This window comes from Coffea arabica, chromosome 2e (genome assembly GCF_036785885.1).
Source record: "Coffea arabica cultivar ET-39 chromosome 2e, Coffea Arabica ET-39 HiFi, whole genome shotgun sequence".
Lineage (NCBI taxonomy): Eukaryota > Viridiplantae > Streptophyta > Magnoliopsida > Gentianales > Rubiaceae > Coffea > Coffea arabica.
The window spans coordinates 10,096,009-10,110,275 of NC_092313.1; the positions used below are offsets into that span (position 1 = coordinate 10,096,009).

Sequence of the window (14,267 nt, forward strand, 5' to 3'; positions counted from 1 at the left end):
AAATAGTGTGTTTATATTGGCCTAAATGCGCAAAACCCCATCTTTTTTGTCTTTTAAGACCAAAGCGTGAACGAATACGCTTCTAGGTGAATTTGACTTTGTCAACCAGGAAGACTTATTGTCTTTTTTTTTTTATTTTTAAATAGAGTGTTTATATTGGCCTAAATGCCACAAAACCCCATCTTTTTTGTCTTTAAGACCAAAGCGTGAACGAATACGCTTCTAGGTGAATTTGACTTTGTCAACCAGGAAGACTTACCGTTGGGCCCATTAGAACTGACAATTGACTTTCGGCAATCAAGAAGAAAATATCGACTAGGCAGCGGGGTGGTCCAGCGGTAAGCGGGTTCTTAAGAACTCTTGTGGTCCTGGATTCAAATCTTACCCTGGATTGGATTACCAAAAAAAAAAAATCGACTAGTCGCGGTGGGTGCCAACGCCCCCAAGACCCAGAAAATTATATATCACCCTTTAAAATTTTGAAAGGTTTCAAAGGGATGGTTTTGGAAATAACATGTTTGCCCCCCACACATATATTTAAGATTTTTATATGATGTTATACAGTTAATATGATAGTATTAACTTTGCCCCTTCAAGTTAATACTTCAGCAATATTCTACTTGTAGACTCCGACTCTTTCAGGGGTGATATGTTCTACTTTTCCACCAATTTTTATTTGGAAGATACTTTTCCTTTTTGTGCGTAATGAAAGAAAGAACATACTAGTGACTACATTTTCATTTGTTTGCATGTGCTTTATTCAACTCTTCGGTGTGTCCTGACCGGAAAAGAGATAAGAAAATGTGCAATATTGGAATGGTCCACAAAATGTAATACCGTTTGAGACCAAATGGTGAAATAGACTCTTGGGCTGCTAAGGCTGTGGTAAATCTTTTGCTCCAATTCAAATTGCATAGAGTAGTACTCTCCATGTGGGTTTTTCTTTCTTTATTTGAAGATATATATGAGTCTATTTGGATAGGAGATTATTTAGGATAATTTTTTGAAAAAAAAACCATAGTTTATATATATATATATGATGTATGTGAGACGAAAAAATAATTAAAAAAATGTGTTTATGATGCAAGTAATAAATTTGTGTAAATAATTCGCTATCCAAATGGTGAACCTTAATCATATTCATGTTCATTACTGTCGTGGTGGTGACATATAGAGTTAGGTGAATAAGTTCCATCTATTGAGAATTTGTACAATTCTATGCTTTCACGTATCTAACTCTTTGAAAATTTTTACACTTATTATAGGAATTCCAGTGCAGACATGGATTGACTTGGAGGAATTAAGGGTGGCCCACTGTTTGAATTTCCCGTCTCAAGTCTTAACTTGCCTGAGGGGAGGGGTTGAATCGAGTGATAAAGGAGAAGTTATTATTCTAAGTGTGAAATTTTGGATTTAAAACTTTTCACTGATTAAAAGAAAAGAGTAAATCTTATATACACTGACAGTGCATACACTATTACCGTTAGATTAATGACATATGTGCAAAAGTTAAATTTCAAATTTAAATTTTGTATAATTGTCATTCATCCAACGCTGACAGTGTAGAAAAGATTAATCCTAAAAAAGAAAATCTTAATCTGTCTAAGAAGATTTAAGAACATAATAACTGAACGACAATTATTTGAATGTTTATGTGTGAGATTAAAAGATAGTTGGATGATATGTTAAAAAATCTGTAAAAAGTTAAGAAAAAAAAAACTAAATGTTAATCTTTTGACCGATCAAATTTTTTGTTTAACCTTCCAAAATAGATTAAAGTGTTGCTTAGCACCTGATGATGAATAAGTTCTAATTGAATCTGCACTCCCAATAAGCCATTTTCTTAATTCAAAATTGTTATAATTAAATCTGATAAATGTTTAAGGGACTCTAAAAAAATTAACCTCCTACCCAAATGAGTTAAAAAAGATAAGATGTTCTCCTTGAATTAAGTGTGGAAGATTTTTAAAAAGTAGCAAACCTCTTTCAAATTACATAAACAATTACTTTATTCCTTTTCGCCTAGGCGATAGGCTAATTACTCCAAATTTTCAATTTACTACTAAAGCTCCGTCGAATGTCATGGACCAAACATGAATTGATAAAATGGCTTCTTTGAAACAACTTAATTGGGACATTGCTTGTTTTTGGGGCTGAATAGAGACGTTGGTCTACTTTAGAAAGTTATATTAACATTCACCCTTTCTTAAAAAAAAATTGAAATTCTAATAAAAAATATGCAGGCAATAGATGAGGGTGTATAATTATTTGAAAAATTAATCTTTTCAATAGTGTATACACTAGCAGGGTTATATATGCAAAACTTGAAGTTCAAATTAAAATTGAGGTTAAGGGCCATCTATTGTATATAGTATAACTATGTCAATATAAGGGATATTAATTGAATTTTTAATAAAAAAATTGAAATATTATTCGTTATTTGAATGGTAAATTGGACATAAAAAAGCTATATTAACTATTCACTAAAAATCCATAATCTTTATACTAATTTACCTTCAAATTAAATCATGATTTTGGAATAAACCCTGAAAATCACTATTGCGTAAATAACCAAAGATTGGCAAAATTGGAATTCAAGTTATTAGAAAATTATAATGTAGATAGTCCAAAATCCAATTCAGCCTAATATTAATTCAATATGAGGGTCCAATGGTTTTGGCTAATTTCTCAGATTATTTGTATTTAAAAAAAACAACCGTCAAATACACCTCTGACAGGGGTTGTTTCTAAATATATAGCGGCTTTGCGACGTGCTGACTGGGCACGTCCCCGTCTGACTAAAAACTGACTGGCGTGGGCATTTGTCAGACGCGGACGTGCTGAGTCGGCACGTCCCGCCTGACAAATGCTCAAAAAAAATAGTTTTAACGTCCGCGGCAATTGGTTTCTGCATTAAATGAGATGTCTCTGGCCTTCTGCCAGCTAAAGTGGATAACTAAGACAGGTGTTATACATTCAATAGAGTGTTATTACATCTGCCAATAGATGGAATGGCGTCTGAAAAGTGAAATTCCTTTTTCTTTATTCCTAGAACCGACTTTCTTCCATCAAGTTAGGGTTTGACGTCTATTGCTCCAACTCATACACAAGCCTGATTATTAGATTTTGTTTGGAAAGTCATTTTTTTTGTCAAAAACAAATTTTTATGTTATTTTTAGTAATTTTTTTATTATATATATTAAATTATTATATTATATTTTTAAATAAAAATTTTAAAAATTTCCCCGCATCAAAATTTCAATGATGTAAGAGAGAATAGAATCCGCAATAAATGTTGATATTTATTATTTTGTTTGGATAGAGTATTATTTGAAATAATTATTGTAGTACTTTTTATGATGTGATGTATATGAGATAAAATAATAATTGAGAATATAAAAAGGTGAGTTGGAAAATACATTAAATTATTATATTATATTTTTTAATAAAAATTTTAAAAATTTCCACGCATCAAAATTTCAATGATGTAAGAGAGAATAGAATCCGCAATAAATGTTGATATTTATTATTTTGTTTGGATAGAGTATTATTTGAAATAATTACTATAATACTTTTTATGATGTGATGTATATGAGATAAAATAATAATTGAGAGTATAAAAAGGTGAGTTGGAAAATACATTAAATTATTATATTATATTTTTTAATAAAAATTTTAATAATTTCCACGCATCAAAATTTCAATGATGTAAGAGAGAATAGAATCCGCAATAAATGTTGATATTTATTATTTTGTTTGGATAGAGTATTATTTGAAATATTATTTGAAATAATTACTATAGTACTTTTTATGATGTGATGTATATGAGATAAAATAATAATTGAGAATATAAAAAGATAAGTTAGAAAAATGTATATAATGCAAGCGAAATATTATTTGAGATATTTGTGCTATCCAAACACTCCTATTATTTTTACAGTAGTTTCTTTCTTAAACGAATGATGGACAAAGAATCTAAATTGGAACTCCTAAATAATTAAATTTTTTGACGTGGCACAACCACCTCCAATCCTATTTCCCAAATGTAGCTGACAAAGAACTCAACGAGCCGCACCAGATAGTTTCTTCTTCTCATCACAAAAACCGCCAAAATTACAAGTGTCCCATACCCAAGTGGACCCCACTAATCCTATCCCTACCCACGGGAATCATCGCCCGTCCCTGAACCTCACTTCACATGCTCCCCTCGCCCGTCCCAGACCAGTCAGTTTTCAGTCAGACGGGGACGTGCCCAGTCAGCACGTCCCCGTCTGACACCTATCACCACTGAATTTTTTGCAGAGAAGATTCCGGTGGAATTTTTAGTTATGCTATACATTTAGAAACGCCCCGTCAGAGGTGCATTTGGCGGTTATTTTTTTTAAATACAAATAATCTGAGAAATTAGCCAATGGTTTTCATACACTCCTTTTGGTGAGTCTAATAATTTCTAGGTACTCCCTCTAGAGAGATTCAATAAGTTTTCAGGTACTCTTCCCTGATAAATTCAACGAGTTCTAGGAAGGAAATTAGACTTACTACCGAGATAAACCACAGCTACAAATTAAAAGTTCCAGTATAGACTTATCACACGCATACTCAAAATGAAATTGCCATTCTAAAACAAGTACAATGCTCAAATTGAGTTTTTTTCCATAAAAACTAAAAGTCTGGCAAAAATATACGTCGAACAAAGCATTCAACCATTAGCTGCTCTAATTCTAGAATTCCACGCCTTTTGACAGCTAATTAAGTGGCAGTCCATTTTGGGGTTTGGAAAATGAAACTTCTTTTTTTTTTTTTTTTTTTGTCGAAACATCATAAATTCATTTCATTTTGTAAACTTGATATTACAAGACTTAGGTACATCAGATTCGCCTCCTCTGAAGTCATTTTGGGCTTCCTCTTGGAGCCACATGGGAAAACATACATCCCATTCAACATTTGTTGTTAGCTTTACAGCAAATTTTGCTACACTATGTGCACATCTATTCCCATCTCTATGCATAAAAGAGAAAGTTCAAACAAACATCTCATATTTGCTATATCCTCAAGGATGACCACGATGTTGTTTTGCTGCTTTTGTTTCTTGTTTATCATGTCCACCACCTCTTTGCAGTCTGATTGGAGCTCAACTGCCCTCCAGTTTGCTTTCCAGGCCATTTGCATTCCCATCCTAATTGCTGCTGCTTCCTCCACCTGTGGCTCACTACGTTTTAGTTCAGCTCTTGCCCAAACTTTCATCAGCTCTCCTTCAGCATTTCTGGCCACAACACCTATGCCTGTTCTCTCCAAATTTTGTGAAAATGCAGCATCAGTGTTTAGTTTTATCGTACCTCTTGATGGTGGCCTCCATTTTCTAAGCCACAACCTTTTGTAGCCCATAAGTACAGTACCAGTGGCCTCACCACACTTTTTCTGATCTGGCAGGTATTTATGATGAACACCTGAAGGCCTCCTGGAAGTGCAAATTCGACGGTACCGCCGCATAAGATGTCACCTTCTCTCGTTTTGTACCTATAACTTAAAGTTTTTTCAATATATAGTTCCTTTTATTATCATAAAAAAGAAAAGATGTCGGCCTTCATGTTGTCTAAAAATTTATTGTATTTGTGTTGCGTGCTTTGTTTATTTATTGTTACGACCAGAGCACAAGATAATAGAAACCCCGATCAGATTCTTGATAAAAGATGTGATAACACTGATCTCATTATTGCTGCTAACAGTACGTACCAATCCAACCTAAATTTCCTCCTTACCACTCTATCTTCAAATGCCTCAAGGGCTGCTAACGGCTTCTATAATTCGACTTCCGGCGGCGTCCCACAAGACATCTCTAACACAGCCTGCGGCCTCTTTCTATGTCGAGGCGATGTTAGCAGTGATGTGTGCCAGAGATGCGTGAGCAGGGCCTGTAGGGAAGCGCTAGAGCTATGCCCGGATCAAAAGACTGCCATTTTTTGGTATGACAAGTGCTTGTTACGTTATTCGAGTGAATCCATCTTCTCCAGGTTGGATGTGAGTTTTGGATGTGAGTGTGGTGATAACTCAGTATGCCTCCTCAATGTCAGTGACACTGATCGGTTTAATCAGGTATTATTGAGCACGATGGATGAGATAGCAAGAAGGGCCTCAATTCTTGATTCAGGCAAGTATTTTGCTGTTCAGGAAGCCAAATTTTCAGTTTTCAGAGTTTATATGCACTTGGACAGTGCACGCCAGATCTTTCCGGTGCAGATTGCCATTCAAGCCTTAGAGATGCTATTTCTGTTCTGCCTAGTTGCTGCCTCAGTCGCCTGGGAGCTAGAATTCTCTTGCCTAGCTGTAATATTAGATTTGAGAACTGGCGCTATTACAATATCTCTACCCCTGCACCACCAAGTCCGCCTCTGCCTCCTCCTTCCAGTCCTCCTCCAGCAAGCAGTAAAGGTTAGCTTCTGTTTCAGAGTCTGCGACTAAATCCGATACTATCCAAATAAAACCACCCGTCGTCAACTGGAACGTTCCGTCGTGATTCATGAATTTAAATTGCCTACAATAACTGCACAACTCTCTAGCTAATTAATCACCTTTTGTGAATGCAGGAAAAAAGCGGCAAATCTCAACTCGGATCATAGTCGGTATTGTTGCAGCATTCCTTATTGCCAGTGTGCTGTTCATCTTGGTCTGCTGCTTCGTAGCAAGTAGATCAAGGAAGAGATACAAAACCATAGTAAAAAATGCTGGTAATTTTAAGGATGGAAAATATAGGCATTAATTACAATTTATCCCCTAAGGTATATCTTGATTCTTGCTTTATCCCCTAACCTTTATTTTTTTATTATTTAAACCCCTATGAGACAAAAATACACCTTTATTATGCTAAATTATTATTTTTAATTTTTTACTTCCTTCAAACAATAAATTTTAACATGTGATTTGGTTTTGATTACTCTAATTGGTGGTGATATAGTTTCACATGAAATTAGTACATATATTAAGGAATACACTAATAATATACTTTTAAAAACTCCTAATAAGAAAAAATGCATTAGTGAAAAAATAGCAAAATAAATGTCCAATAATTGACATGTAAACGTGCAATTATAAAGATGGATAATTGATTTGAATTCCTAATTACAAGGAAATAGAATGCAATTTTTTTTTAGAATTTTTTAAGTTGGAGAATAGATGAAATTGATTTGCAAAAATGTACATATAATTTCTTCAATTTTGTAAATTAGACAATGAACATCCTAAATTTTTTGTTAGAGAATTTTTTTTATTTTCTTAAAAAAATTTTGAAAAAAGAAAATTAATTTAGATTAGAAAAGAGAAGAGAGACCAAAAAAAAAAAAAACCCAACGTAATAGAGAGGTATTTTTTGTATCTTAGAGGGTTAAGTAAGAAAGAATAAAGATAAAGGCTGGGGAGTAAAGTGATAATCAAGGTATATCTTAAGGGAATAAGTTATAAATAACCCAAAATAGAATGAATAAAATCACTTCTATATATACTTACATTTCCTTCTTAATTGACTCTATCTGCTTCTTTTCCATATCTAGATGGGATTGATATCTCAACCATAGAACCATTACACTATAACCTAAGTGATATTCAGGCTGCAACAAACAACTTCGATCGTGATAACAGGATTGGAGAAGGTGGATTCGGGTCAGTTTACAAGGTACCAGAATATTCGGTGATTCATTGCAAGAATGCTTATATATTGGTCTTTACTGAATTCTCAAGGCACATTCTAAGAGGTAAATTGTTTTTACAATTCTTTTCCTGTCATACATTCTAAGGGTACTCTTCGTAATGGACAAGAGATAGCTGTGAAGAGGCTATCTAGAAGTTCGACTCAAGGTGCAGATGAATTTAAAAATGAAATTCTACTGGTCGCAAAGCTTCAACACAGGAACCTGGTTCGAGTGCTGGGCTATTGTCTGCAAGGAGAAGAAAAGGCTCTTATCTATGAACTTGTTCCAAACAGAAGTCTTGACTACTTTCTTTTTGGTCGGTTTTAATCCGTGCTTCTGTCTTTCTCTTTTTCTCCTTTTACTTTTTTTTTTGCCTTCTCTTTGATTAAATGACCACAATATGAAGAAATGCTCCCTTGAAACATCAAAGCGAGATGAAAGACAGTCATCTTGTGGAAAGCATTGTCATAGTTCATGAGATTAACAGGCAAGTTTTTTTCCTTTTTTGGTCTTCGTGATAACATAGGCACAGAAAAGCAACAGACATTGGATTGGTCGACACGACACAAGATCATCGAAGGAATAGCAAGAGGACTTCTTTATCTACACGAAGACTCTCGCCTTAGAATTATCCATCGTGATCTAAAAGCTAGCAACGTCTTACTAGATGCAAATATGAATCCAAAGATAGCAGATTTTGGCATGGCAAGGCTTTTTGCAGTGGATCAGACTAAAGGATCTACAAGTAAAATTGCCGGGACATTGTGAATGCTTCACCCTAATCTTGTAGTAATTATGTTTGTAGAAAATTATGCATATAATCATCTAGTATATTTGACGCTTTTATATATGGTCACGTCATTTACTCTTATATATGATAGTTAGTTAATTTATACCCTAACCGGTCATATTTGTGGTTCTGGTTTGCAGCGGTTACATGCCTCCTGAGTATGTGTTGCACGGCCATTTCTCTGTAAAATCTGATGTGTTCAGTTTTGGTGTTTTAGTCCTCGAAATTGTAAGTAGACAGAAGAACATCAGCTTCAACCAATCAAATAATGCTGATGGACTTCTAAGCTATGTAAGTGACAGTAATTAATATCATAAAATTGGAGCCTCGGTGTACTCATTTTTGGATTAGTCTTCACATTAAATAGACAATAATATCTAATTTGAGATTGCCACAAACTTTATTGATCTAACTTGAAGGCTTGGAAGCAATGGATGAATGGAACACCACTAGCTTTGGTGGATCCTAATATAGCAGACCTTCGTGCCAGAGAAGAAGTCATCCGGCGTATCCATATTGGCTTACTCTGTGCTCAGGAAGACGCTGAGGAAAGCCCTAACATGGCCACGGTAGTTCTCATGCTCAATAGCTCTTCTCACACCATGCCAACACCTTCTCGACCTGCATTTTTTGTGTCTAGCGGGACAGAGGGCTGGCGGAAAGAGCAATTGGAGGCTGATGAAGGACCTGTAAATGAAGCATCAATTACTGAATTGTCTCCGAGGTAGAGGAAGAAACCGGGCATCTATATATTTCTCATTGCAACTTGCAAGGCTATGAACCTGGGCAATAGATTTCCAGTCTCGTTGCTTAGCAATTTTTCTTTTTTCTTTCTCACCAAAATAAATGTTATTTCAAAATACTATTACACCAATGGTCTAGCGACCATTTGTATTTGTATACAATACATGCTTTTGTCTTCTCTTGAGCTTTGAAGCTGTTGATGAAGATGTGAATACGCAATGTTTACATTTCTAATGGTAAGTGGAACAAGTTTAATTTCATGAATCGTGTTCAAATATGGCAAATCAATGTTGTCCTAATCACAATAATACTTTGAGAAGATGTTGCTATTAAGCCTAAGAATGCAAGTGGCTATGGTATGTCAAGTCCTTTTCTTTTCTTTTCTTTTCTTTTTTCCCATAAAAAATAATACTTTTGATGGAATTTATCATTTTTTTCTTCATACGGAATTCAAATCTGACACTTTTGGTTTCCATATTATTCTCATTATAAATCATTTAAGATTATTGGAGAAAACATCCTGTCTTTTCCAGCATTCTCATCCACTTTAAGGTTCATCATTTCTAAATGTAGATTTTTCCTTGTCGTTAGGCAATTTTGGAAGATTCTCTGAGGAAGACTCGCATTGACTTATAAAGACACGACAATGGACCTGGCCTCAATCAAAATTTCCAGTTTTAATCTGCAGAAAAATGTGCAAAAATTTTCAATTCAACTAATAAAACTTGTTTCAAACATCTCTTACATTGGAGATGACAATGGGTTGGATATCCTTAAAAATTACTCTCACCAAGCCCTAACTCGCAGTTTTACCAAATTCTATTTGGTAATCCTACGGGTTTTAACTCCCATTACCAAATTCTCTTACTCGATGATTTGGATTACCCATCGGATACCTTCTACCTGCCAAGCTGAATAGTACAAAAAAGGAAAATTCAGAAAACGTGTGTAAATGTGAAAGGGCTAATAATAATGGGTTCAATTGGTACAAGGTTATCCTGAATTTGAAAGTGTGCATCATTTGACCACATATACTTACGTAAAACACACCCAAAAAAAAAAAAAAGGTACAAAAAGTATATATGTGCAAAATGGTTGGTGCAAGAGGGCTACTGTATATTCACCAAAATTCTCAGTACGATTGTTCGAGCGATCAGAAATCAACTTATGTATTTCCGGATATACATATGATCCCCAAAATTGTAGATTTTGGAAAGGCAGGACTTTTCAGTTGAACAATCTGAAGCAAACACAAGCAGAGTTATGTGCCAGGCCATGATAAAGTTATTTCTTATTTGTTCTCAAATACCTCATATATGTCTGAGAGATGTTTGCTTTTCACAAAGCATATTATTAGCATCTGAAAGTATAGCTACAATCCCCAAGTTCCCTTCGGGCTGTTTAAGATGAAATCGATTAGTCTCCATTAACAGTGTGGACCTTGGACTGATGATCATCTAAAGCTCTATCGAAAGGAAGCAGCCTTCAATTTTCAGCTGCACCCCTAAGCAATAATGCAAGCACAATCGAGACGGCGGGGAGAATGTGCATGTGATTGGGATAAATTTGAAGGCTTTTTCTTGCAATGTTGCCTACATCCCAAATAATCAATTTCTTTTAGTGCAACATGACTTTGTACGCTTGCACTGGCTCCCAATAAGCGAGCAGGAACAAAATCAGAGGAGTTGAACAGTAGTGTTAGGGAAAAAAAACTAGTTATAGGTAAAATAACAGGTTGATCACCTCGAAAAGTCAATGGACTGCTTAAACCATTTACTCGAACATTCATTGGCTGAACCCATATTGAAAATGGACAGTATATTGAGAGACAGCAAAAAGCAAAGAAAATTATTGTAAGTTAGGCCTGTTTAATTTTCATGCTTTGATGGATTTTCATGGTAATGCATAATGAGATGTTATCACTTATCGTTATCATCTGGAAATTCAAGCTAGTAATAATTAGTACATCATCTTCGGTTTTTGCATGATTCAGTGGCCCAACTGGCTGAAGGCACGTAATTGCCCTAATGGCTGTATTCACTTATCATCAAGAAATTCAAGCTGGGTAACATTATTGGTTCATCATCCCCACTCTGTTTTTGCATGGTTCAGTGCCCAACTGGTTGAAGACACGTAATTGCCCTAGTCGCTGTGTGCTGTTACCTGTTAGCATTGCTGTGTCCTGTGCGGACTCATTTTGTAATGCTGTTACCTGTTATTATTGCTGCGGAGTCATTTCTCCCATCAAGTCAATTTGACATTTGCACTTTGCCATTAGGGAGACCAGATGTCCTCAGGAGTTTATGGCAGGTCATGAGATGACATCGCCTCTCTCTCTCTTTGGGAGATTTCGGAGAACTCATCATCTACACAAGCATAACCCTATTAAAACTCGTGTATGCTATAATTTTTTCCGTTTGATTCAGTAGTCTGTCGTTTAGGTGACATTTTATATCATTTTGCATTACAATTTATTTGAACTAATAATCTTCCTCCATATTAACCATTGGAGTTGATCCGGTGGTGAAGAGAGAGGTTTTAGAATTTTTTTAACTTTCAAATTCGGGGTTTGATTTGTGAGTCTAGCAGTCGGGACTCGGGAGTGGCAAGCATGTGAGAAAGGAAAGAGAGGCAAAAAAGCAAAAAAAAAAAAAAAAACTCCATCTCCATGAGTAGCTATAACTTTTTTTTTTCTTTTTTTTTTTTCAACGCAGAAAATATCTCAATTTTGTCAGACTAATCTCTCTATGTCTATGCACTCCGCGCCCTAAGGAGGTACAAGGGATAGAGAAGTGACTCGAACATACGATTTCGAAACCTAATTAAGCTACTCCGAAACCATCCGAACCAACCCAAGAGGCTATGAGTAGCTATAACTTAAAACTATCAAAGTTTCTAAGAGATTGAAGGGGGACTAGCCAAAACTTAGGGCGGCTACCCTGTTGGCACCACCTGTAGCTCCACCTCTATTCTTAATCTTAAACAAATTGAGCTAGTTCAGCTGCGAACCAGCAGCTCTAAACACTTGGGATGCATTTAATATTATCAAACTGAGGTCTAAATATTGAAATATGAAGTGTAAAATATTATATTTGAATGTATATCATATTAAGTGGTAAGTGAATAACTTATCATTTATTTTGTGAAACGAGTTTTGTTTAAAAAATTTAGTATCAATTAATTAATTTAAACATTTCACAATTAATTATCGAGCGTATCTGAACATGTTAAAATCTGATCCCATTAAATTTAAATATTGAATTTGATTATCAAACAGGTTTTAGTTTAGCACCATAAGAAATCGAACATGTAATTGTTCTGACAATCAGTCTCCCACTTGGAACATCAAATCTTACCAAGCGAGCTTTTTACACATTTTTAATTGGATTTGGTTCACAGGACAATAATTAACGCTGTAAACATCATAAGAAATCAAACGTGTAATTGTTGTGACAATCAGTCTCCCACTTGGAATATCAAATCTTACCAAACGTTCCTTTTTGCACATTTTTAATTGGATTTGGTTCGCAGAACGAACAATTAACACTGTAAACATCTATTTATAGCTTTTGCAATGTACAAGTTCTAAAGCCTATGGCTCAGGATTTAAACTGAGCCCCAGAAAAGTTGTTCAATGTGTCTTCCATGATTAAAATGATTAACTCGTTTTCTGTCGATGTGGAGACAGCAGGAATCCATTACGCCAGTCGAAATGTAGCATAATCAAGATAATGTTTAATAATGCTGCTAACGTAAGACTAGCCGGTTTGCTCAAAGTGTTGAATCACTATTCACCGGCACGCTGTAAGAACCTTCAGGCACTTGACCATTGTTTATTACCGTTAAAAATGACATTACATCCATAATCTAGATTTTCTAATAATTTAAATGCCAAAATTAACCTCAAGGCCTAATTTTAATGATCATTTTGCATTACTTTTATTGAGATCTTTACAGGGTTGACTATAAAATCTTAATTTTTTTTAACTCTTTTTTTTTAAAAAAAAAAAATTTAACAATGTTTAAAGTCGTAAAATTCACCTAAAAATAATAAACAAACTCAAAAATAGTACAAACTCCATACCACAAAATCTATTCCTTTATTCAAGAACTTATATAAACACGACATTTTTAAAATCATCCTTACCAAGAACTTTCTTTATTATTAGTTATACAATAATTTAAGACTAATTTAAGAGTATGAAAATCTAAGTGAATTGAAGAGACAGAAGTTATTGGCCAATACACAGAGGGGCAATTTGTCTTTTAGAATGTTTAATGGGTTTTTGTTTTATTTCATTAAGTAAAAAAGAAAAGTAGAGTATCTGTAACATTGTCTGAAGTGCAAATATCATTTGCCTGTTCTTCAACAATATGAAGTCTATGGCATTAATCCCCTGCGCATGCCTAAATTAATCTTAAATTTCTCCTTTGTTCTTCTTGTCACGTATTCTAAAACGTCTGTTTTAGAGAATGCTAATGATATTCCTTGACCCTCTTTAATTTTTTGCATACATTTGCAATGCTTTTTTGAGCAGAAAGACAAACATGTATGGTAGACAAAAATACATTGTAGGTGTGGGTACATGAATTTGGGGCAACAACAGTCAATAGAAAAACCGTCTGAATCGATTTTGTGCGTTTTGCACAAGTTGTAACTCAATTTGCATACAATGTAATTTATTTTGCACAATGCGTAACTATAGAATAAAATTTTGTGGGTCACATGCATTGTATGAAAAACGATGTACAAGATGAAATTTGAATCTCACATTTTTTTTAATCAAATCTTAGCCATCAACCTTTCAGAACGGTTGCTTCTTGCAATTGTTCCTGCCCCAAATCTGTGTGTACATAGTAGCTTAACAAAAATGCAAGAACATTCTTAAAGCTTGGATTCATCAAATATTTTTAATTTTTTTTTTCGTTATTGTTTTTGGGATGAGAAAGTTGTACTTTTGCGAACACATTAAACCTACAGGCGAAGTACTTTTAATGCATTCATGATAAGTTCATAATATAAATTGCAATAGATGTAAAGGAGATTGTGA

The 14,267-nt window shown here is 34.5% G+C and overlaps 1 pseudogene; it reads left to right on the forward strand.

The window, feature by feature from the left end:
* The first annotated feature begins 4,849 nt into the window (after nucleotides 1–4,849).
* LOC113730845 (cysteine-rich receptor-like protein kinase 10) lies at nucleotides 4,850–9,476 on the forward strand (annotated as a pseudogene).
* Nucleotides 9,477–14,267: the final 4,791 nt, after the last annotated feature.